Source organism: Meles meles, chromosome X (genome assembly GCF_922984935.1).
Source record: "Meles meles chromosome X, mMelMel3.1 paternal haplotype, whole genome shotgun sequence".
In the NCBI taxonomy this organism is placed as follows: Eukaryota; Metazoa; Chordata; class Mammalia; order Carnivora; family Mustelidae; genus Meles; species Meles meles.
Window position 1 is genome coordinate 100,553,447 of NC_060087.1, and position 26,904 is coordinate 100,580,350.

The 26,904-nt window shown below is 41.3% G+C and overlaps 1 protein-coding gene and 1 pseudogene across 5 annotated transcripts in view; one reads left to right on the forward strand and one right to left on the reverse strand.

Annotated features, from left to right (window-relative positions):
* Positions 1–26,904, reverse strand: part of KLHL13 (kelch like family member 13) — a 206,198-nt gene that overhangs the window by 143,531 nt on the left and 35,763 nt on the right. The gene's annotated exons all lie outside the window — the stretch shown is intronic.
* Positions 26,198–26,709, forward strand: LOC123934731 (annotated as a pseudogene).

Here is a 26,904-nt window from a genome sequence, read left to right on the forward strand (position 1 = left end):
GAAAAAAAGGTATTTTTACATATTTACTTCTCACAATGTGTATGAGAAGTGGAAAATATAACAACAACTGTGTAAATATGCTGTTTTTAATAAGATCACATCAGTTGTAGGTTTCAGAATCTCCATGGCATCTCATTAAATCAGAGAGATGCAAGCTATGGCCAATAATGAGGGAACTGAATACAAACCTTGAACACATCAACTGCTGACATAATAACCTGCATTACCACGAAAAGCCCAATCATACCAGCATTAACTCACTACCCGGTATTCCACATTTCTATTGTCAGACTACACAGGATGTCCGTAAGCTTCATTTAAGGTAGAAGTTCTCTTTTCTTTTCTTTTTTTAAAGCCTTAATTATTTATTTGACAGAGAGAGAGATCATAAGCAGGCAGAGAGAGAGGGGGAAGCAGGCTCCCCGCTAAGCAGAGAGCCCGATGCGGGACTCGACCCCAGGACCCTGAGATCATGACCTGAGCCGAAGGCAGACACTTAACCCACTGAGCCACCCAGACACCCCTAAGGTAGAAATTTTCTTAAGAGATCTAACTTAAGGGGCGCCTGGGTGGCTCAGTAGGTTAAAGCCTCTGCCTTCGGCTCAGGTCGAGCCCCACGTTGGGCTCTCTGCTCAGCGGGGAGCCTGCTTCCTCCTCTCTCTCTGCCTGCCTCTCTGCTCACTTGTGATCTCTGTCTGTCAAATAAATAAATAAAATCTTCAAAAAAAAAAAGATCTAACTTAAGGTCTTCTTAGCATCCTCACAAGGCTCTTCATTGTAGTACTAATTGCAAAAGCAGAAACCGTCCAAATAGACCTTAAGAGGAGACTGGTTGAGGGGTGCCTAGGTGGCTCAGTCAGTTAAGCGTCTGACTTTTGATTTTGACTTAGGTCATGATCTCAGGGTCCTGGGATTGAGCCCCACATTGGGACAGAAAGACAGAGAATCTCTGTCCCACTGCCTCTGTCCCTCCCTTTGCTTGCGTGCTCAATCTCGCTCAAAATAAATAAATAAAATCTTATATCTATATGGAGTGACTTTAAAACACAATTTAAATATATATTTCTGGTAGGATACACCTTAAGGACAAAAACACCTGCCCATGAGCACAATCATGTAAGCAGGCCCATGTGTCAATGTTCACACACACACACATAAATTGTCCAATAATCATGTTGTTCACAGTACTGTTGATATTGGTTTTTTGGTTTTTTTTTTTTTTTTTTTTTATTTATTTGACAGAGAGAAATCACAACTAGGCAGAGAGGCAGGCAGAGAGAGAGGAGGAAGCAGGCTCCCTGCGGAGCAGAGAGCCTGATGCAGGGCTCGATCCCAGGACCCCGGGATCATGACCCGAGCCGAAGGCAGAGGCTTTAACCCACTGAGCCACCCAGGCGCCCCACTGTTGATATTGTTATTCTGAGTATGTATACTGGGATAAACAAAACAATTACATAGGGGTCACTGAACTTTTTGATTTGTTGAAAGGGGACAGAGATGTGATATCAATAAGGTTAACTAAAAATCATGTAGCCTTAAATTTGGATTAGCATCATCAAAAAGAACACGTGACATAGCTTATCTTAAAGGAAAATTATAACTGTGTGCCAGAAAAAGGCTTCAACACAATGACTATCCTAGTAATAATAATGCTTCTACCAAATATATAGTAATACCGAAATCACATCTCTCCCCCCCCAAAAGGAATAAGAACTCCATTTTTTTTTTTTTGAACTCCATTTTTTTAAATGGCTGGTTATGGGGTCTAGAGCAGAAACTGTAGAAGAGGAGACTGGAAAAGTTTACACTGAAAAGCAAGGAAGTCATTAAAGACGATTAGGGCCATGCCAAAAGGACTCTGAAACCAACGCAAATAAGCTTCCATTGGCCAAATGTGGGATCATTTCAGCATCCCTGAGGGTAATAACTACAAGGATTGAAGCACGTCATATATGTTTAAATGCAGGAGCTCATAAGGATGCCAAAAATGATCCTTGATCGTCTTTGGAAGTTGCTAAAAAGCCAGCTCGTTATTTTGGAAACTGGTAAATAAAGGGAAAGTATCAAGTACTCCTCTCATCTTTTCCATGTGATTTCTACCTCAGGATAAATGTACCATAATAGAAATAAGCGTACAAACGTGGGCACCAGTGAGAAGTGTGTCAAAATCAAACTAGAGGAACTGGGGAGCACCTGCCAGAGTGTGGAAGACCAATGGGGAGGTGCAGAGAGCGACGGCGGCAAGGACACTCTGCAATCGTCCTAAGAGTCTAAAGGAGTGACAGGTCGATCTGGAAACAACATGGCGGCGAGAAGGTAGGAGAGGAGTAAGCGAATGTCACTAACTGGATGGATGGAAGGAGTTTAAAAATATCACTAACGTTTTCGCATCTTGGGTCATTAACAGATGGCGGTGCCATGAACCCAGCTGATGACTGTCAGGAAAAGCTGTGCTCCCATCAAATTCCAGCAACGTTCGAAATCACCCTTAGAAAAAAATGCACAGTGGTCAATCAGGAGATAAGGAAAACTAGGCAAAGTAAGGGCTGGTATTACCCTTCTTTTTTAACTACCTTTCAATTTTTACTTGGTCCATAGGATCCATTACAACCCCTTCCACTGTACCCAAGTACTTGTTCAATGCTGACTTTGCTAGGTTCATTTCTGTGGAAGACACCTCAAATAAGTGATTCAACGCTGGCTGCTTCCAGGATGATGAAACCAAAGACCTGGGTTTCAGTTCTCCCTCTGCTTCCAGTCATGTGACTTTGGGCCAGCTACCTTTCTAAGCCTCATTAGTCGTATCTCTAAAACAGGTGATAGTATTTATCCTATTTATTTCCCACTCTGTTCATTCATTCAGCTAATAAACTACAAGAAGAGCAGTGATAGCAGCAATAAGATAAGTCAAAGCTGCTTTGAGCACTGTAAACAGGAGATTTTCCAGCAGATCGTTTTAGTGACTTTTTGCAGTCGGATATGTTGAAAAGTAAAACCTTTTCTGCTTTACTGAAAGAAACGGTGCTGTCATTTAGTCTGTTGGGAAGGGGGAGAAAAGTCAACAAATATTTTCAGTGGTAGTTTTGTGACCTGCATTTATTTAGGTACTTTGCAGGTGAGTGACTGAGTGACTCATTCTTTTTTTTTTTTTTTTAAGATTATTTATTTATTTATTTATTTGAGAGAGAGAGTGAGCACAAAGTCAAGGGAGAAGCAGAGGGAGAAGAACAAGCAGCAAAAACTCCTTTTCTAGGAGAATGCAAAAAAAGAGGGCATGTATGCTTTAAAGTATTCTAGAAGATACGTCTTCAATTTATAATTACTTATCAACAGTTGCTAGATGTACATCATGGTACAGGATTAACCATACATTAGTAGGTATCCAATGAAAAATTCACTACTTGTCAAGCACTCTCCTAAGCAATCAGTATGTATACTTTCAGTAATTCTCACTCTCCTTGAAGGTAGACATCATTATCTGAAATTTACCAAGGAGGACCTTGAGATCTGTCCAATGTCAAATCAGCCAGAAGTGATGAAACCAGGGATTTAAACCTGGAATGTCTTCTGGATCAAGAATTATAACTCAGGAGGCTCCTGGGTAGCTTAGTGGGTTGAGTATCTGACTCTTGATTTGGGTTCAGGTCACGATCTCAGGGTCATGAGATCGAGCCCCACATTGGGCTCTACGCTCAGCACAGAGTTTGCTTGTCCCTCTCCCTCTGATTCTCCCTGTCCTCAACCTCTCTCTCTTTCTCTCTCTCTCAAATAAATAAATAAGTAAACTTAAAAGAATTAGAATTCAGTCACTCGCCTGTAAAGTACCTGAATAAATGCAGGTCACAAAACTAGCACTGAAAATATTTGTTGACTTTCCTCCCCCTTTTTCAACAGACTAAATGACAGCACCACTTCTTTCAGTAAAGCAGAAAGCGTTTTACTTTCCAACATATCCCATTACAAAACGTCACTGAAACAATCTGCTGGAAAGTTACTTGACTATTAAGCCAAACAATTCTTTTGAACCCATAAAATGAAAATGCCTAACATTTTACAAGATAATGCCTGGAATGAACCCATTTTGTGGGAACTTTCTTCAAACTGCAGCAGAGAAGTACATAAATCATAAGAGGCCTTAGAGACAAAATAGACGTCACAAAGCTCAGGCACAGATGAACATTCACTTTAGAACTGACATGCCCCTTGGTCCTTCAAGTCCAGTTCTCGAGAAGCTGGGCAAACTGGTTTTGCGCCTGCAACAAATCAGAAGGGGGCCAGGAGGCAGCTACAGGAAGACACACTGGCAATGCGACCACATGACATCTGATGGCAATAGAAAGAGGAAAATCATAAATACCAGTTCAAGGAAGATAAGAAGAGCACTGCCACCTGAGATCATATGTTACAGAAGCAAATATTTCTGCAAGTCTCAACAAATCCTGAGGACATCTCTAAAATACTGTATAGCAATAGCTGTCAAGATGAACATGAGTCAGCGAGAAAATATGTAACCAAAGTATTTAAAATGAAACCATGTTGGTGATAAGGGGGTAAAAACTGTTACTTAAGAGGAAAAATTCTACAGTGGCCCATTGCCCAAGGAATTGAGAAATCTGAGTGGTGTCTACTCTCCACCTTTCCTCACCTTATTTTCACTCAAAATACAGCGAGTTGCCTACAGGTATATCAATGGCCTTAATTCTGCCATGGAAGTAAATCTCATAAGGTGAGAAGTAGTCAGGGCTAATGACAGCGGTGTACTGAGAGACTGAGGGGGCTTACGGTGAGAAAAATTCACTCGTCATCACTATATAAATACATTGATAATGACCAAAATGCATTTCAGAGATAAATTCATTGTGTGCACCTTCATTACTAATAGTTGATATCACACAGGAGAAAACTGTGTACAATAAAATACGACTTCCTTTCTAAGTAAGCCTCGGGAAACACACACATTCATGCGCACACACACCAGCTTGCTTCCAGGTAAGATGCGCTTCAGGCTCCTGATGGTGTCCCCCAGGAGACGCTCCACATTCTCTCTGGCTAACCTTGCCCTACAGTATCCCAGATGGCAACCCTTCCGTTCTCAGGGGGAAACACATTCCAGCATCATGGTTAAGAGCTCAGATGCCTCAGACAGCCGACCTGAGCCCAGATGCTAGCTCTACCTATGAGTCATGTAACCCTGACCACAGAATTCCCAATGTCAAGTGGACATTAAAGGTACCTGGGGCAAAAAATAAATAAATACAAAATAAAAGTACCTTGTGCTTCACATCACTCGAAAACCATTAGTGATACAGATTTTATAGCATGCCTACAAAGAACCAGGCACTGTGCAGGGCAACAAGCATACCAAGGTGGAAAGGAAGAGCTGCCACTTTCAGAGAACTCAACTGCACGGGGAAAACAGAACATCAAAATAGAGCAGATCCACGTTATGAATAGAGGTATGTGAGCTATGGTGCTACGGAACACAGGAGGAGGACTTTGGCTGATGGAATTCCCAGAAGACAGGTCTCTTGTGTCTTAAATGAAGTTAGACAAGCAAAACAAAGGCTACAATAATATCTCCTGAGGCACAATTAGGGTTAATCCTCGCCCATCGTGTGTAGCTGCTATGTCTTGGTAAACTGCATAGCATCCTAAGCACATGACTGAGTACAGGGGTGCTGAAAAAGCCCAACTGCTCCCAAACCACTCCCCCATCCAGCAGTCAGGCAGCCTGCAAATCCCACAAGAAAGGCTCATCTCCCAAGCACACCATCGCATCCTTTTAGAAAATGCAAAACCGATCTAAAAGTGGAGGCAGATGAAAAGGGAACTAATATTTATAAAAGTCTTCTATGTGCCGAGCTTGTTACAGGAGTCATTTTACCTAATCCTCAAAACGACCCAGTGACGAAGGTATGATGAGCCTCATTTTATGCATAAAAAAATGGAGCTTTGGGGCGCCTGCGTGGCTCTGTTGGTTAAGTGTCTGCCTTCGGCTCAGGTCATGATCTCCCAGTCCTGGGATCCAGCCCCACGTCGGGCTTCCTGGCTCAGTGGGGAATCTGCTTCTCCCTCTCCCTCCACTTCTCCCCCTGCTCGTGCTCTCTATCTCAAATGAATAAATAAAATCTTTTTAAAAAAAGAGAGAGAGAGAGACTTCAGAAGGTTAGCATGCCCAAGGTCACTATGACTAAGTGGATGAGTCAGGATTCCAACCCTGAACACACGAACGACCACCCGTCAATTACAGTGTGGCCCTTGTGGGCCAGTATGGAGGTGATCCACATCAAGATTTTGGAAATGCACTGATGTGCTTTTACAACTCCTAATTATTTGGGGACACTACTAACATTCAGTGGGCAGAGACCAGAGTCAAGGAATGCTTGGAGCAGTCCCACGCAGCAAAGAATTGCCCCATATCCCAAAAGAAAGGAATGTTCTAGCAGACTAAATCCAACACACATGGTATGAGGAGCACTCTCGTGTATACTAACACTAGGTAGCTTTTATAAGAAGCTAAGAGGGGGTGCCTGGCTGGTTCAGTCGGTTACGTGTCTGGCTCTTGATTTCAGCTCAGGTTGTGATCTTAGGGTCATGGGATCAAGCCCAGTGTCAGGCTCCACACTCAGTGGGGAGTCTGCTTGAGAATCTTTCCCTCTGCCCTTCCCCCTGCTCACTACCCCCCCTCAAATACATAAATAAATGTTTTTTTTAAAATAATAAGAGAAAAGTCTAATAATTTAGGGCAAAGTCTTTTTTTTTTAAGATTTTATTTCTTTATTTGACAGAGAGAGATCACAAGGAGGCAGAGAGGCAGGCAGAGAGAGAGGGAGAAGCAGGCTCCCACTGAGCAGAGAGCCTGATGCAGGACTCAATCCCAGGACCCTGGGATCATGACCCAAGCCGAAGGCAGAGGCTTTAACCACTGAGCCACCCAGGCGCCCCAGGGCAAAGACTTTATGGAGGTAGAAGTTTGAATCAAAGACATTGTCTCAAAATTATATAATGTACTCTCTCCACGCTCTCTATAGTAAAGCATTTCTCAACAACCCATTATTGAAAAGGGTTTGGGGGTAATAGTGGCATTACTGCAAAAACAATGAAACTTTTGCAACAATGTCAGAGATTATGGCTTTCTTTTTAATAAATTTCAAACAAAATGTCATTAGACACATAAACCACATGACTCTCAAGTTATTTTTAATATTTCAGATTATTATTATGCTACATACACATATATATGGGCATATGTACGCATTTTTAAAAATTGGGCTCCACACCATGCAAGGAGCCCAACATAGAACCTGAACTCACAACCCTGAGATCAAGACCTGATTGAGATCAAGAGAAGGATGCTTAACTGACGGAGCCACCCAGGTGCCCCATGCTATATGTACTTTTTTTTTTTTTAAACATTTATTTGACAGAGACAGATCACAAGTAGATAGAGAGGCAGGCAGAGAGAGAGAGAGAGGGAAGCAGGCTCCCTGCTGAGCAGAGAGCCCTATGTGGGACTTGATCCCAGGACCCCAAGATCATGACCTGAGCCAAAGGCAGCGGCTTAACCCACTGAGCCACCCAGGCGCCCTATATGTACTTTCTAAAAAATTTTGGGGCACCTGGGTGGCTCCATTGATTAAGCAACTGTCTTCAGTTTAGATGCTGATCCCAGAGACCAGAGATCGAGCCCCGCATCAGGCTCCCTGTTCAGCAGGGAGTCTGCTTCTCCCTCTGCTTTTCACCCCACTCATGCTCTCCCTCTTTTTCTCTCTCTAGCTTTTGCTCTCTCTCAAATAAATAAGAACTTTGAAGGAAAAAAAAAGAAATCGCTAAAAAAAAAAAAAAAATGTCTAACACTAAAAACCTCAGCTCTGAGAGACCATATGGGAAGCACCCAGGAGCTGCCTGGTGTTTTTCCATCTTCTCTGTGCACAGACATCTACTGCTCAACTTCTGTGTATCTTCTTATTTTACCATTTCTCTTCTTTAACCATCCTCTATTCCTCACCACCTAAAGAAGGATACGGTCTTCAAGATTTGTTGAAGTGCTGAGATCCTAAAATATGCCTTGATAGGTGGTGGTATTTGAAAATACAGAACACACTTTCTGGGATTCCCCCACCATCCCCTGTCCCACATCACAACAAAGGGAGCTATTTTGTCACTAGACGTATAAATATGGCCCAGGTCTGAGAATTATCACACTTCCTCATTTCCCCCATTTTGACAGCCTATCATTTGTCCCGGCAAGCTTTCTCTACTTCAGCTGATTCCTTCTTTCTCTTATCATACACAAACAAGTCTGTTCAGTTGTCCTAACATTTTTATTTTGTGGTTCATGTGCATCACTGATTTTTTATCTTCCTGGCTTCTTACACATAATTATCTTCTCACTTCTCACAAGCCCAAACCCACTCTACGGAAGTAGGGACAAACATCCATTCCTTCATTCCATCTTCTGGTACAACTGTGCCTTCGGAGTCACCTCTTGGAACACATGCTGTGTTCTTAGACATTACATACACTTGCCCTTTATGTTACAGTCATGGCATTATATAAAAAGGCAGGTTATATTATTTATGAACATTATTTCTGGTGAACCAAGTATTAAAAATTTTTATTTAAAAGTAGGATGTGGGGCACCTGGGTGGCTCGTTAAGTGTCTGACTCTTGATTTCAGCTCAGGTCATGATCTCAGGGTTGTGAGATCGAGCCCCGCATTGGGCTCCATGCTGGGCAAGGAGCCTGCTTCAGATTCTCTCTCTATCCCTCTGCTCCTCTCCTTCCCCTTCTCTAAAATAAGTGGGGGGAGTTTAGGGGCCCAAGATGGATAAGAATACGTACAGTGCCTTGCAAACATCTGAAAAAACTAGGAATTGGTTCTGAATCTGGTCAAGAGGAAAAGGTAAATGTTCTTTATCATTGATACTTGGATAGCTTAGCAAACAGAACTAAGAAACAGAAACTGGAAGCAAAAAAGTCAAACAAAGAGCAGATAAGTAGTTTATCAGAAAGCCAACAATTAAGTGTGGATATGTAAAACTGACCCCTGGTAATGGTCTCAGCTCAAACCCAGCAGCAACCACAGCATCAGGGGGAATTAGGTGTCTAAGACAGAGGATGTCTAAAGACAGACTAGTTAGAATTTCAATCCTGAAAGGGTGGCAAGAAGCTGACTTTGACCGATAGATTAATTCCTTAAATAAAGTCTGTGAAGGGGCACCTGGGCGGCTCAGTTGTTGGGCATCTGCCTTCGGCTCAGGTCATGATCCCAGGGTCCTGGGATCGAACCCCGCATCAGGCTCCCCGCTCAGAAAGGAGCCTGCTTCTCCCTCTCCCACCCCGCCCCCACCGCTTGTGTTCCCTCTCTTGCTGTCTGTCAAATTAATAAAATCTTTAAAAAAAAGAAGTCTATGACCCACATAACATGCTCGCCACGAGGCGGAAGTTTAGTTGTAAATCAACTGACCTGTATATGTGCTGAACTTTAGCAAGTAAGAAAAGGGGGGGTCAAGAAGTCAGAGAGAATGTGAGGTGAAGAGGCCAAGAGGGTTTAGCTTGAGAAGAATAAAATTCTGTCATTAAGAAGTTTCCATTGCCTGCTCTAGGCATACCAATGAGAAAAACATTAGGGGTACCGAAGAGAGGAGGACATTTGGTTCAACCCATTGACTCTTTTTTTTTTTAAAGATTTTATTTATTTATTTGACAGACAGAGGGATCACAAGTAGGCAGAGAGGCAGGCAGAGGGAGAGGAGGAAGCAGGCTCCCCGCGGAGCAGAGAGCCCAATGCGGGGCTCGATCCCAGGACCCTGAGATCATGACCCGAGCCGAAGGCAGTGGCCTAATCCACTGAGCCACCCAGGCGCCCCGAAGGTTGTGGGTTATTGTTAAGCTGTTTAACCCATTGACTCTTAAGTGTGCTTCATTTTCCCTAACCCTGGGCCAATGTCTGAGCCAGTAACTCATGGTTACTTTTAATTAGGTACTTTTAGAACAGAAATGCTGAAAACAGTTTGGTCTGGACTCTGATGTTTGACGTTTGAAACATGTCATGCTATATTAGTTTGTCCCTTAACTAGAAAAGATAGTTCCTAAAGAATGGCCAGACAATTAAAGAACTAGGCAATCTTTTTTTTTTTAAAGATTCTATTTATTTACTTGACAGAAATCACAAGAGAGGCAGGCAGAGAGAGAGGAAGGGAAGCAGGCTCTCCGCTGAGCAGAGAGCCCGACGCGGGACTCGATCCCAGGACCCTGAGATCATGACCTGAGCCGAAGGCAGCAGCTTAACCCACTGAGCCACCCAGGTGCCCCAGAACTAGGCAATCTTCATTCCTACTCCTCATGTCCTAAAGGATAGCAGCAATATGAATTCTGGAATATCAGAGCTCATCTACTTCCCCCATCCCTCTTTTTTTTAAAAAAGGTCACTGCGAATTCTTAATAATAAAGAAAGCATTAGGCTAGATTTAATTCGTATCAAATTAATCTTAAGTGAAAAACCAGGGAGACCACATCTGATTAGATTACCTACAAAGAGAGCACATTCTTCTGTTTTGCTAGAACCTTAATGAATATTGTTCACAACCCCAAAGACAAAAATTTGTTATTTTAGGAATTACGCCCTTGCCATGGTTTGAAAGTTTTTCAGACTGAGTCTGAAATTACAAGAAGCCAAATGGTGATTCATTTTCATTTTACTTGACAAAACCATTTAGGTTGATAAATTCAAAGGTAAACTCTCATTAACACACAGGTAAAAATCATGAATATTTGAAGGATAGCTTTGCCTCTTTAATATCATCAATAACAACCAATTTAAATTTGTTCAACCTAGTTACACCATAAAACATATGTGTTATAAATATTTCTCTTCAACAAATATTTCTGAAGCATATATTTCTTTTGATTTTTCACATTAAAAAAGGAAAACTGAAAATACCGCTTTATACTGTTTAGCCAGTCTTTGCTTTCCTCTGCCTGTTTATTCAGATGAGAAAAGAAAGGTCAGTTTTCCGTCTTCGCCTCCAATTCCCAATTTAGCATACATTAATCTTTAGAATATAAGGTTAAAAGACAATTTTTTTCCAAACTGAGGAATCTACTGCTATTTTTAAATATTGACTTATCTCTTTGCTCATCTCTGAAAAACCCAGGTGCTTAAGTGACTAACATTAATTTGATAACTGATAGGACTCTCTTTTTGCTCCAGATATTAGAGAAATAAATGGTTGCCACATGTTTAACTCTGAGACTGAGTCTTAAGCACTCAGACAAGAAAATGAGCTAGGCCACATCAGGTTCCCTGATCTGCAGGAAGCCTGCTTCTCCCTCACCCACTCCCCTTGCTTGTGTTCCCTCTCTCCCTGTGTCTCTAATAAATAAACAAAATCTGGAAAAAAAAAAAAAGAAAATGAGCTAGGTAGTTTCTGTATAGTCCTACTTACAGCCTCCTTTGGAATGGTTTTACCAATAATCTTTTCTTACTCCTAAATGGTAAAGTGGAAAGAAAAGAGACTTTCAAGTCAGGACCTGAGCTTAAATCGTAGCCTGGTCACAAATTTCCTCTTTCTCCTACGATTTAATTTCTTCATTGGCCGTGGGATGATAAAGCCTACTTTTCAAAGGGTGGTTTTAAGGACTGACTAGAATAATACAATGTTAAGTGCCTGACTAAGCAGAATTGTAATAAATGTTAGTTTCCTATCTTCCTCTCTCAACTTGGAGATGACTTTGAATTTTAATATATCAAAATGAAAACTCTTCAAATGAAGTGCCTTCATGCAAGCCATGAGAAAAAACTTACTGCAATTTCAATCTGTAATTCATGTTTGATATTTTCGATTTTGATTTTCCTTAACCTCCAACTCCCTCGATAGTTGAACCCACAGATATTTTATATGTTAATGACCGCCATCTTTTAAAATAACAAGTACCCCAGGGGGACCTGGGTGGCTCAGTTGGTGGGACATGTGACTTTCATTATAGATCAGGCCATGAACTCAGGGTTGTGAGATCAAGCCCCAAACTGGGCTCCTCGCTGGAGCCTGCTGAGGATGCTCTCCCCCCAACCCCTCCCCCGCTCACACTTTCTCTCTAAAAAAATAAAAATAAAAAATTAAGAGCACTCTGTACTCAATACATTCAACTTAATTTCTATGTATTATATAAGTTCAATTACATAAAAAATGAAAAAAATACATAAAAATGAAGGAAATAAAAAGTCATTCTTGGATGATGCTGTGAATTTTCTGGTTTTGCAATCCCTAACTTACTTTAGTTTTTTTTTTAATCCCTACAAACCTTTTCTGAACTTCTGCATTCTGAAAACCAAATTAATTTAAATACATATTAAAAGAGGCACCTGGGGGGCTCAGTCGTTAACAAGTCTGCCTTTGGTTCAGGTCATGATCCCTGGGTCCTGGGATCGAGCCCTGCATAGGGCCCCTTGCTCAGTAGGAAGCCTACTTCTCCCTCTCCCACTCGCCCTACTTGTGTTCCCTCTCTCGCTGTCTCTCTCTCTCTGCCAAATAAATAAATCAAATCTTTAAAATAAATAGACACATAAATACTAAAAGATAAATGTATGCCAATCAGCCTTACTGAACTTGTGGGAGACTCTTCTCAGTCTCTGAGAATTGCATATCTTCTATGCACAGCAGAAGACTAGGGTTGTATTTTCTGGTCCCACGCCACCTGGGCAGACGGGACCAGGAGTGAAACTTGCCCCAAACTAATTACACGGTCTTTTCTGGGCATTGCAGCTGAGTAATTCTAGGCTGGTTTGAAGTAAACTCAGGGTCTCGGGGCAGCCATGTGCAAAGAGAATCAGAGAAAGGCAGTCTTCAGAGAGAGAGGAATGAAGGAATCACACAGAAAGAAGCAAAATGAAACCAATGGAGGGGAGCCGGGGTGGCTCAGTCACTTAAGCATCTGCCTTTGGCTCAGGTCATGATCTCAGAGTCCTGGGATTGAGTCACACGTCGGACTCCCAGCTCAGCAGATAGCCTGCTTCTCCCTCTGCCCCTCCCCCAACTCATGTTCTATCTCTAAAATAAATAAAATCTTTTTTAAAAAAATGTAGCCAGTGTAGCCCAAAACACAAATGCTACAACAGTTGCAATGTTACTGAGATTTGCCATTTCAATGCCCTGGACTCCACTCCATAAAACCATTCCTTAACCCACCGGTAAGTTCTGTTACTCAGAAAAAAAAAAATTGACTAAGATAGGGATAGACAGTGAAACACAAACACCAAAATTTTATAGCTTCCCAGGGGCTGAGCATCACCATTTTAACAGATACTAAGATTTTATCACAACTAAAATAACAGAGAAAAATCACCATGTTTATAGTAAATTCTTTCTACTATTTTCGGTTGTGACAAAAATTGTGTTTAGAGAAAAACTGAGTAGGATTATTACTTACCAGAAAGAAAATGGTAAAAACAAGTTACGTTTATGAGTGGAGGTGGTAAGTGTTGTAAGTTCTAAGAGTTAAGATGGTGTTTTTCACTGATCTGGACCCATTAATGGGATATGAAATCTCTTTAGTAGGTCAGGACATGCATTTGTAATGACACAGAAGTGCAGGAAAACGTTGTAAGAATAAATACTGGTTTCAGGGTAAGTTTTCTCTCATAAAACCTTTGTTTCAGATACATATACTTTTGAATAACTAAGTCACGATATTCCCTACTGCTGGTCAAGGAGCTTGAAAGTCACTGACAAAGCCATGTTTCCAAATTACCAACCAGAGACAATGAGTCCTACAATTACGCTTCCATACTATATTTGTTCTCTGAGTTAAAACAAATTAAATTATTCCAAGGAAATAAAACTTTAACTCAAAATGGATCACAAGCTAATATAAAATGCAAAGCTATAAAACTTCTAGAAGAAAAGACAAAAGAAAATCTTCAGGATCTTAGGATAGGCAGATATCTTATAGTTATGCATGAAAAGCACAATAAATGTTAAAAAAAAACCTCATCAGGGGCTAAAATGAATAAATAAATCTTTTTAAAAACCTGAAAAAAGTGGTCTTTATCAAAATTAGAATCTCTTGTTCTGAGAAAGATACTATCAATAGAATGAAAAGACAAGCCACAAACTAGGAAAACATTATTTGTAAACCATGTATCTGATAAAGAATTTGCGGCCATGATCTTTCAGGAACAATTACAAGGAGGGAGGGACAGGAATTACAAATAGTAATGAAATAAAGAACAACAATTACAATTCGACGATAAAGACAACCTATTTTTATTTTTTATTTATTTATTTTTTTAAAAGATTTTATTTATTTGATAGAGATCACAGGTAGGAAGAGAGGCAGGCAGAGAGGGAGGGGGAAGCAGGCTCCTTGCGGAGCAGAGAGAGAGCCCAATGTGGGGCTCGATCCCAAGACCCTGAGATCATAACCTGAGCCGAAAGCAGAGGCTTAACCCACTGAGCCACTCAGGCGCCCCAAGACAACCTATTTTTAATGAACAAAAGTTCCAAACTGATACTTAACCAAAACACAGGAGTAGGCAAGAAACACATGAAAAGGTGCTCAAAATCATTAGTTATTAGGTACATGCAAATTAACACAGTTAGGTAATTCTTTACCCATTCTCTCCTTTGGTACATATTTAGAGAGCTTTCAACAGTTCCTCATGCAAGTAATATTATATAAACATTCCTATTGTGAAAATTAATAAAGGGAAACCTCATTAAACTCAAGTCGGGAGGCCAAAAGGGATAAGGTCTCATGTGTTCCCACTCCTCAGTTGTAGACCCCAGCAGGAAGAGACATACCTTCTAAGTCCCAAGTGAATACTACCTTACTATCCCAGCAGGAGGAATAAAGGTTTCCTCCTCCCCTAGCAAGAACCCAGCCAGTGAGAGATTGTCATGACTGATCCAATGAGTATCCACTATACTTTGATCACCCATTTTGTGCTCATGAACACTTTGTTTATAAGAGCACCTCTCAACTACCTCCTCTCCTCTGTAAGAGTGCTCCTCTCCTCTGTTCTCTGGACTTGCCTAAGGTTTTGCCACGTTTGCATGTCCGGAATTGCAATTCTCTGCTATTCTTCCTAAATAGACCCATTTTTACTGGTAAAATCACAGTTTTATTTTTAAGGTTAACATTGTCATACATCTTTGCACACATGTGAAACTTTATTTAATTCAGTCCTCAAAGCAGAATCAATGGAATGAAGGGTATATGTATTGTTTTTATGGACACTGTCAACTTGTTACAAAGCCCATAGTAATTGAGACTCCCAGGAAGAATAAGGAATTGAATTTCCTTTCAAAAAAAAAAAAGAAAAACCCCACTGAATTTCCTGATACTTAGTGAGCCCGTATTACACTTACTGGCTAGTCACACATCTTTTTCTATTTCTATCATATACCTATTATTTGTGATTTTATTTTTAATTTTATGAGTTCCTTTTCTACCTTATTCATCCTTAGTCATTTTTATATGCTACTATTGCTTTTTCCTACTTTGTTGCTGGTACTTTTCAAAAAATGATCACCAACTAGGATATAATTTACATACAAAATTCATTCGTTAGGCACGCCTGGGTGGCTCATTTAGTTAGGTGTTTGCCTTCAGCTCAGGTCATGATCTCAGGGTCCTGGGATTGAGTCCCACATGGGGCTCCCTGCTTGGTGGGAGCCTGCTTCTCCCTCTCCCTCTGCCTGCTGCTCCCCTTGCTTGTGCTCTTTCTCTCTGTCAAATGAAATGAATGAAATCTTTTTAAAAATAAAATTTAAATATATAATTCATTTATTAAGAAAATACAATTAGTTATCTTACTACCTACAGAAGGGCTAAAAATTTTTTAAAAATACAATACTAAAGGGCTGGCAAGGATTCTGAGCAGCTGAAATTTTCATACACTGCTGGTAAAAACAGTCAGTCATCTTTTTATAAAGTTAAGACATACATTGGTCATATGATCCATCAAGTCTACCCAAAGGTATTTACCCTAAGAAATGAAAACATAGGTTCACACAAAAATCTATAAATGAATGTTTATGGCAGCTTTATTGATATCATCCCAATCTGAAAACAGTCCAAGTGTCCTCCAAGTGGTGAATGGATAAACAGTGGTACATTCACACCAAAAGATAACACTCAGCAGTAAAAAGGAACAGACGACTGATCCATGCAACAATTTGAACGAGTCTTGAAGATGTTAGCTAAGTAAGGGAAAGGAGCCAGATTCACAAGACTAAATACTGTATGATTCCATTTATATGACTAACTGGGAGAGGCAAAAGTTTAGGGACAGAGAACAGATCGGTGGTTGCTCGAGGCCCAGGTGAGATGCCATGCTGACATGACAACACAGCAGGCGAATCTGGGTGGTCACAGAACTGTCCTGTATCTTCATTGTGGTGGTGGGGGGGATGTGACAATTATAGGTTTGTCAAAACTCAGAACTGTACACTAAAGGGGGAGAATTTTTTTCTATACGTAAATTATACCTCAATAAACTTAATCAAAAGTGTCTAAAACTTAAATCTATGTGACTTAGATTACCAAGTGGACCCATATTTAGGGATTACGAAATAAGAACGTGCTACAGGGCTGCTACAGGTGACACAAAGGAGTTCTTTTAGCAGCCTTTCCTAATTAAATCCTTTGCATGAGGTTCCAAAACGGCCCATCAGGAAAATGAAAGTAACTTAAAAAAAAAAAGTTACGGGGTACCTGGGTGGGTTAAGTATCAGACTCTTCATTGCAGCTCAGGTCACGATTTCAGGGTCCTGGGATCAAGCCTGCTTCCGGCTCTGCGATCCACTGAAAGCCTGCCCGAGGATTCTCTCTCTCCCTCTCCCCCTCCCATTGCTCGCGCGCCCTGTGCGCACGCGCGCACACACTCTCTCTCTCTCTCAAATAAATAAACCTTTTTTTAAAAAGCTATTGTACCAATACTTGATTACAGAAAGTTAAGAGTTAAGGCCTCTGCTCAAAAACTTAAATATGACACTAACATAACATCCACTGTCTGTAGAGAGAGAAGACTTATGATAATGACTGCATCTGTTCAGAGCTTTGCAGTTTACGAAGTGCTTTCATACACTCCACCTCACTGGAGTTATTACAAAACACCTCAGAGCAAAGAATGCCTCACTAACAACAACCAAAAATACCTTACAGGGCTCCTCCAACCCCCAGCCACATTCCCAGGGAGCAGCAAGCCCGGCCAATGTGTGACAAGCTCCGAGCACAGCTGTGAAGCAGGGACTGCCAACCCCCAAGCTTCATTTGCCTTCCATCCCCTGAGGGATGCTGAGGCCGGAGGGAAAGTTCAGTCAGTCCCAGATAGCAGAAGAGACCAGATTAGAGGATACGGCCATGGTGTCTCTAACAGGAGCAACCCCGGTGGAAGAAACCCAGCTCGCGTGTATACAGCCTTTGCACATTTGCATTCGTTCCTGCCCACAGCTGCTGGGAGCAAGCTGTCTCTTTTCTAGGGTCCATTACATGCTGAAAATATCTTGCTACAGAGTATTCCTGCAAAATAAGAGTCACATTTTTTTCCCTATCCCCAGTGTACCGCCTACTTCCTGAGTCCTGGGCCTTCGGTCATCTTATTACCTCTTTCTGGGATGCATCTGTGCGACCCCACTTTCTCCACCCCAAGGCAGTAAGTAGACCCCATCGTCCTTAAGGACCAGCTCCAAGCTTCCCCAAGCAGCCCCTCAGAAGTCAGCAGTCCCTTCTGATTCCTACTGCACGCTGTGCAGCTTTCTCTTACAGAACCCATCCCAAGCGGCCTTATCCCCCAGATGTTTGCTCACTTCGGTTGTAAACTCCTCAAGAGCAGAGACCTAGCCTCATTCAGCTGGGAGCCAGCGAAGAGCAAGCCGCGTACCTTACTCGATGCCCAGGGAAGTCCCAGCATGTTTGCTGACCTGCATCTGTGATCAAGTGTGTCTCGCTTTTCCAGAAAGCACCAAATCAAGGGGAGACACAGAGGTAGACACAGAAAGCAAAAGTATTTAAAATAATGAAGCAAAACTGTGTTTTCCCTTGCACTAGTGAGGGTTCTCCAGAGAAACAGGAGCAGTAAGAGTATACACAGACACACACACAAACACACACACGAAATACTAAATATAAAAATATATTTTATATATATAAAATTTTATAAGTAAGGTCTATACCCAATCTGGGGCTTAAGCTCACAACTCCAAGATCAAGAGTCATGTGCTCTACCAACAAAGAGAGCCAGCCAGGCACCCCTATATATTTAAATATAAAACACACACACACGTGCACACACACACGCACACACACATGCATAGGGGAGGGGGGAGACAGATTTTAAGGAATTGGTTCACACCACTGTGGAGGCTGGCAGGCTGATGTTGAAGCTTGAGTCCAAAGGTAGTCAGATGGCTGACAGAATTCTTTATTTGGAGTGGATCAGTCTTTTTCTATTAAGTCCATCAAATAATTGGATAAGTCCCACTCACTATGGAGGGTAACCGGTTTTACACAGTAAAGTATACTGATTTAAATGTTCAACTCATCTAAAAATACCTCCAAAGAAACATGTAGAATGTGTAGGCGAATAGCCAAATTGACATAGAAAATTCATCTTAACACCCCCTTTTCCCCACATACTACTCCACACCTCCCTCCTCCCAGTCCTTCTCCCCAGTGCTACTACCACAGAGGGAGCCATTTCCTTTAAAAAAGAAACAGTTTTATTTAAGGGAAGCTATACAAACTCCCACTAGGTTCTAACAAATGATAATATTCCAGAAGCCCAAATGACTAAGGTCATGTAATACAAATTATCCAATTATGAAATGTTCAAAGGCTCTTTTAAACTCGTAGATAAACCTAAATTGTGAATGATTTATATTGTAATTGATGCTAGTTTGTTACGTTGCAGTAACAAACTTTTAAAAAGTCAGAGTTCATTTCAAAATAACCTGACTCCTACAACACAACCCAACCTTCTCTTCCTATGCGGCTCTTTTTAAATAAGGTACAAGCCTTCTCAACAGAAAGTGAGGTTTCAACATATCAAAGAGGAAGAAACAAAAGAGAAAAACTTGCAAAATAAAGTAAAAGTATCAATCATCATGAATGCTAACATCCCAATGCGCAAAGAAACACAAAGTGAGAAACTATCTTAACTATTTTAACCAAGAATTTTCAAGAGTTTATCCACAAATATCTTGTGACACAGAAGCAGAATCTAGGAGACTATTAGTCTACCCACCAAACACCGAACTTTCAGCAGAGCAGACCCAGACCTCAATCAGGATTTCTCTTAATCGTAAGGACGATCACATTCTAATTTATTAATGCAACAACTATTTATCAAGTGCTTGCTACGTGTCAGGTACTGTGGACTACAAAAAGATGTCTCCAGTGGAGAAGACCGGGTAAAAACATAATTGCAAACGAATGTGTTACAGGCAACTGCTCTCACTCACCAAAGTCACTAACAGGCTGTAGTAGCTAAATCCACGTCACTGACCACGTTCGCTTCTTCCTGACCTGGCATTGCTGGAGTGTGGCATGGAAGACTACTTTTTAGATTAAATATTAAACATCTCTTCCATCATGTTCTAAATCCACTCGGGCTTGGTTTCCTGATTTTCCTGATGGCACAATTTTATTTTTATTTATTTTTTTAATATATTTATTTATTTGACAGACAGAGATCACAAGTAGGCAGAGAGGCAGGCAGAGAGAGAGAGAGGAGGAAGCAGGCTCCCTGCTGAGCAGAGAGCCCGATTCAGGGCTCCGATCTCAGGACCCCAAGATCACGACCTGAGCCGAAGGCAGAGGCTTTAACCCATTGAGCCACCCAGGCAGCCCCCTGATGGCACAATTTTAGATCTCTTCTTCTCTGCCCAGCTCTATCTACAATGCTGGTGGTTCACTTATTTCTGTCCTTCTCACTTTATGAGCCCACCTAAGAGCCAAGAATCTCAGGCACTCCCTGGCTTCAACTACCACCCGTTTGCGGGTAATTTCTAAACTACAAATTTTGCAACATGTATGTTATTTTAAAATTATCTGTCATTGTGCTCAAAAACATGTAACATAAAATTCTTTTATTTTAAGCCAAGACCTCTTCTGAGATCCAGAACCACACAGCCAACTGCCTCCTAGATCACAGAGGTGGAAGAGGAGCACCTTCATTTTAGTGCGTTCCGACCGAACTCATCACCCTGCCTACGTGATTGGCTTTTTGCCTCCCCCAATCCTGTTGTATACTATGGCCCTGGGAATGTCGGGTCCTTGACCAAGTCAGTGCAAGCCAGAAACTTGGGGCTTTGCCCTTTGTTCCTTCCCACATTTTCCATCCTTCATCCATTCAAGCTGCAAAGCCTTCCACTGGCTTTCAAACCCATCCTTTGTCCTCTCTCCTTTCTATGAGATCTTAGTTCAGACACATTATTTTAGCTTGAATTACTCTATCAGCCTTCTAACTCATCTCCTGATTAATCTTGGGACTTGCCCTCCTTCAGTTACCTCTACAAGCTACAGCCTGACTAATACGGCTAAAAGGCAACTCTGAAGTTACCTCTCTGCTGACAAATATCGCAATGACTCCTCAGTATAAAAACTAATCTCTTTGGAGTTACATATAAACCTTTTACGGAGGACCTGGTCATATAAACCTTTTAGGGAGGACCTGGTCACTTGCAGATTCTCATCCCTCTCCACTGCCAGCACAGAGTGCCTAGCTCTGGTTCGCGTTTTACCTCCCTCCCTTAGAGGGTTCACTCAACCCTGGAAAGCCCCTCCCTCCCCCAGAATACCTAGTTAACTCCTACAGATTGTCCAGACTGAAATCCGTCCTCATCACTGACGAAATGCTCTAAGGACACAGGAAGATGAACTATAGTGTACTGAATTTGGGAGAGGAGCAAGGATCCGAGATACTCAAACTAAAAGCCTCATAGATGTGAAACTTAATAAAAGGCAACCTCATTTAGAAAGAAGCCAGGAGGCCAGAAGGGGGAGCTCTCGTGCCCTACGCGTGGTGGTCAATTGCAGACCCAAAGGAAGAGACCTGCCTTACAAGCTGATACTACTTCAGCTACTTTACTACCCCAAAATGAAGAAGAAAGGTTTCCCCAACCACCACCACCACAGCAGAGTCAGTGAGAGACTGTCACAGCTCAGTCAATGAGCCGAAGGCAGCGGCTTAACCCACTGAGCCACCCAGGCGCCCCCAGCTCAGTCAATGAAAAGCTACTACACCTTGAACCCACCATTTACTTCAGTAGACTTTTTGTTTATAACAGCCCCCGCCCCCAACCCTTCCCTTCCTTCTGTAAAAGAGCGTTCTTCTCCTTTGTTCTCCAGACTTGCCTATGGTTTTGCTTCAGCTTGCTCATCCCAAATCGTAATTCTCTGCTATCCTTGTATGAACCCATTTTTGTCGGTAACACATGTGACAGTGTTATTTCTCAGGTTAACACAGACCATGGAAACAATCCTCCAATCCAAAGAGCATAGACAGTAGTTCTCAAGATATTATCTTCTGTCATACTGTTCACCGTTGTAGTGCCTTCCATCGGCAACTCTCAATACACGCAGCGACCCTCTAGAAAGTAAAGGGAAGCTCAGACCAAGAAAAGTAAACGTGGACATGGTGGGGCAGGAGGAAAAAAGCAAAGAAAGGGAACCAGCTACACAAACCCACAGACACCTTCACAAACTTCTAGGTTGTGAGCGGGGGGGGGGGGGCAGTAAAATTAAAAATATATATATATGGATTTACTAGAGTCCAGCCTTCAAACACATATACTTACAGGCAAAGAGCTTGTGATGTCTTCTAAAATCACCAGTGGAAGATGTTTGTCAATGTCATCAATTCCATAACCAGCCTGAAGCACAGAGGGAACTCACCATAAAGGGAAGTCCATCCGCCCCCACAAGATCGTACTAGCCACCAGTGGCATAATCCCAAGGAGTGAGAACATCCATGGGGTAGATGCTGGCAGTTGTGTAACTGAAGAAAAAGCCGACCATTAAAACCCGTGCAGCGGAACCGCCACAACGGGATGAAGCCAACAAGCTTACTGCACTCAGGGAAATATGTAGGAACATCTGCTGCCAGGTCAGAGTCAGAAATATGCATTTGAAGAGGTTCTGGACCCTCTGGAAACCAGTTTGTTCCCCAGTCTCCAAGAGTGGCGAAACTGAAAAGAGCTGACAGAATTACGGTTGAGATTTTTACTCCAACAAGCAAATCCTTCAGTAGTCTGAGGTCATAGTGTCCTCTGTACCCAACAGAGTCCAAAGAAGAAATCGTTTATAGCAGCTTATACAGGTAGAACATTCCAGTAATTGAGCAGGTTGCTCACTCTTGACTATCCTGAGAACTTCAAGTGGGGAAAAAAGTAGGAAATGTAAGACAAGGAAATCAGGAACGGAACTTTGTTTCTCATCTCCACTCTGCTAAAAGGTCTAACTCTGAAAAACTTAATTCACCTACAAGGCGCTGAGCTTCTTCTTCTATCAAGTGTCCTTGGGGTGAGAAAAGACAGCGAAAAAAATCTTCTGAGGTCCCTTCCAGCTTTGAAACTAGGTGACCTTCCTGACAAATACAGAGGAGGTAGAAGAGAAACAGGCAAACATGAAAACTCTCAGCAAGGAAGACACATGGGTACCGACAGCTGGTAGAAGTAAGTAAAAATCTTTACTGGATATAAGGAGTCAACATAATATTATTAGTTAAGAAGTTTTAGCGATTGGTTTCCAAACACCCTTTCCCCCAAACTTCAGAATTTCTTCCTTCATTCTTCTAAGACTTTCTATGGTTACATTCCATATTGGGGGAAAATTGAATTACAAATAACATGGTTGTTTTCCCAACAGATAGAGTTGAATTTGCAGTGGTCTACTGTTATTCCCACAGCCAGGTGTGTGTAGGGAGGATGTTCCTGGGGGGAAAAGGAGAAGAAAAAAGCCAGAGGGATATAGGATTCTTTCTTCTTCTGACCACATCAGGAGAGAAGTTTCAATTTACAAGAAAGGCAAAACAATTCTAAACTTCTATGCCATTAATACATAGCTTCAAAACATATTTTAAAATGGGTGAACAATACTAAGAAACTGAAAAATTCACAGATTAGAATTTTTTTTTAAGATCTTATTTACTCATTTGGGAGACAGAGGGGCAGAGAGAGCACAAGCAGGGGGAGAGGCAGAGAGAGAAGCAGATTCCCCAATGAGCTAGAAGCCCAACGTGAGGCTTGATCCCAGGACTTGGAGATCATGACCTGAACTGAAGGCAGATGCTTAACCATCTGAGCCACCCAGATGCCCCAAGAATATTTTAAACCACTTCTCTCAGTAACTGCAGACAAAACAAGCAGACAAAAATAATCTGGTAAGGTTATACATACTTCGAATTCAATTACCGAGTTTAATCTATTAAGTATACATAGAACATTATTTCATCAAATGGAGAAAATACCTTGTTTTCACGAGCACACACACAGAATATTTTTAAAACTGACCACATACCAGGCCATAAAGTAAGTCTCAACAAATATCAAAAGGACTGAAAATCAAACTTTATTCTCGGGGTGGCACAGTTCGTTAAGCACCCAACTCAGTTTTAGCTCAAGTCCTGATCTCAGGGTTGTGAGACTGAGCCCTAAGGCAGGCTCTGCATTCAGCAAGGAGTCTGCTTGAGACTCTCTCTCCCTCTGCCCCTCCTGCTAGTGCACTCTGTCTCTCTCTCTCAAATAAATAAATCTTCTTTTAAAAAGTATATTTTATATTCACTATGAAATTATGCTAAAAATCACTAAGCGATAACTAAAACCATCCAAGTTTGGATATCAAGAAACACTCCTAAATTACACATAGGGTCAAAGAAGAAATCACAAAAGAAATTAGAAAATGCTTAGAATGTAAGAATAACAAACACGACATAGCACAACTTGTGAGGTGCAGGTAAAGCAAAGCTTTGAGGAAAGCTTATGACCTTTAGTGCTTACATTAAATAAGAGAGGCCAAAAAAATAGACTAGGCATCCAACGTAACAAGATAGAACAAACCCCGACATAATAAAATTTCAAAACATATAGAAATAATAAAGAGCACAAATAAAAGAAATGGAAAACAAAAATAATACAAATCAAGAAAATCAAGAGTTGGGGTGTTGGGCAACAGGGGCAGATAGCCTAGTCACAGGGTCAAACCTCTGGCAAAAAGAGTCAGCATAAAATATTAAGAATAAAAGTGAACATTACAAATGCTGGGGAGATTAAAAAGATAACAGAAAACACTGCGAGGGAACAGATATGTGGAAGCCTCAACTGATGAAACTTCTCCAGGAGGCAATGAGGCAATATATTAATCAAAATGAAAAATTACACATATCATTTGATGTGGTAATTCCAGTGCTTTACAATGTTGTCTCACAAAGCTGCAGAGAAATGGATGTGCAAGACAGTTTGAGAGAGATTTAATTACAGTGCTTACACCTAATCCAAATGCCCTGAGTAGGAGACAAATTTAGATAAACTACAGAGCACCCACGTGATGGGTTACTATGAAGTTATTAAAAATAGGAAGGCAACACACCACATAAACTTGTGCACATGAACATTCGTAGCAGCATTCTTCATACGAAGCAAAAAGCAGAAACAAGCCAACTACCCATCAATGGATGCGTATGCAAAAAATTTTATAATATCTATCCAATAAAATGCTATTCGGTCATAGAAGGACTTAACTACTGATACATATTAGAGAACATGAAGGAACCCTGAAATCATTGTCCTAAGTGAAAGAAGCTAGACAAAATACGCCGTATATTTTATGCTTCTATTTATATGGAATCTTCAGAATAAGCAAATCCAAAGAGACAGCAGGGGGTTGCCAAGGATGGAGGGCGGTGTTGTGAAGTGTCTGCTAATGGATACAATGTTTCTTTTGATGAAAATGTTCTGTAATTAGTGGTAATGGTTGCACAATTTTGTGAACCAATTTTTTAAAAAAGACTAAATTGTGCATTTGAAAAGGATGAATTTTATGTTATGTGAATTATATCTCAATTGTTAAAAATTATATAAAGAAGTTATTTATGTCCTGACACTGGAAGATCTGAACATATGTTAAATCATTTTTAAAGAGCACGCAAAGTGCAGTTTCTATCATTTGTTCTCATTTGTATTTAAAAGAGGATAGGGGTGCCTGGGTGGCTCAGTGGGTTAAAGCCTCACCATTCGGCTCGGGTCATGATCCCGGGGTCATGGGATTGAGCCCCGCATCGGGCTCTCTGCTCTGCAGGGAGCCTGCTTCCTCCTCTCTCTCTGCCTGCCTCTCTGCCTACCTGTGATTTCTCTCTGTCAAATAAATAAAAAAAATAATAAAATAAAAGAGGATATATGTACCTACTTTTATTTGCATAGAAAACACCTGTACGCATAAAGACAAAAATAAAAAAACTAACAATGTCTGCCACTAGAGAGAGAAGACTTCTTTTTCACAGGTACTTTTTTGTTGTTGTTGTTTTTCAGTGTATTGCTACGTGTATGTTACACTATAATAAAGACTAGAAAGCACCTGAAATATCTATTGAGAAGGACATTGGACATGACTGTATTGACCCCTACTAGAAATTAAAACACATTCATATCTTCTTATAGTGGGAAATCTCCAGCACACAGACTAAATCTGGTGTTCTGCTTCCATTCTCCTACCCATGAGAAATGCATGGACTAAAATGTTAGTTCTGTAGACATCTCTGATGAAATACAGTGTTGGCTAATGTAATATATAATCCTGATAATGAGAATGTTACTCCACAGTGATCGATTTTTTCTAATGTTGGATATGACAGCTTCATTCTCTAAAAATCAAAAAATATAGGATTTCCCTGTATCAAATGAGGAAAATAAAATATTGTACTATGCTTATATCTCCAAAGCTTAGGCAGCAATTCAAATAATTTCAATAATAAAATCTTAGAGTCCAAGGGGAACTTAATAGATCATCTGGATCCCACCACCTCCACTATGCTTAATTCTCCTATAAACCAGCATTCCTGTCAAGACGTTGGTGAGCCTTTCCTTAATCATTTCCAGTGACACAAGTCCCTGTACCCTGAGATGACTCATTCCACCATTCAAGGACTTTTAGAAAATCTCCCTTCTTGCTGCTGTAGGCTTTAGTGGCTGGTGTCGAGATGGGCAAGTTCATAAAACCCAGGAAGGTGGTGCTGGTCCCAGCTGGACAGTACTTCTGACGCAAAGTGGTCATCGTGAAGAACATTGAGGATGGCACCTCAGACTGTCCCTACAGCCATGCTCAGGTGGTTGGAATGGACTGCTCTCTCTGCAAAGTGACAGCTGCCATGGGCAAGAAGAAATTCCCAAGAGGTCAAAGATCAAGTCTTCTGTGAATGTTTATAACTACAATCATCCCATGCCCACGAGGTACTCTATAGATATCCCCTTGGACAAAATGGCCGTCAACAAGGATGTCTTCAGAGACCCTGCACTTCAATGCAAGGCCCCACAAGAGGCCAAGGTCAAGTTCGAGGGGACCTACAAGACCAGCAAGAATAAATGGTTCTTCCAGAAGTTGCAATTTTTTTTGTTGTTGTTGCAGTCATCCCCCCACCTCCCGCAAGCCTGTATTGGCTTAAGACATGCCTTCGTCACTAAGCTTCATCATCTACCTTGTGATTTAAAGTGAGACATGTGACTCCTTTCATTTGAACACTTACTGGCCATTGTAGGGTTATTAATTTAACCCTACAATGATTTAAACTGATTTCAATACTGTAATGTCTCAGAATAAGAAGCCTCCAAGAGAGGGAGACTAGGGAACATGAGGTCGGTGGAGCAGTCAGAACACAAGGAACAGGGGTGCCTGGATGGCACAGCCATT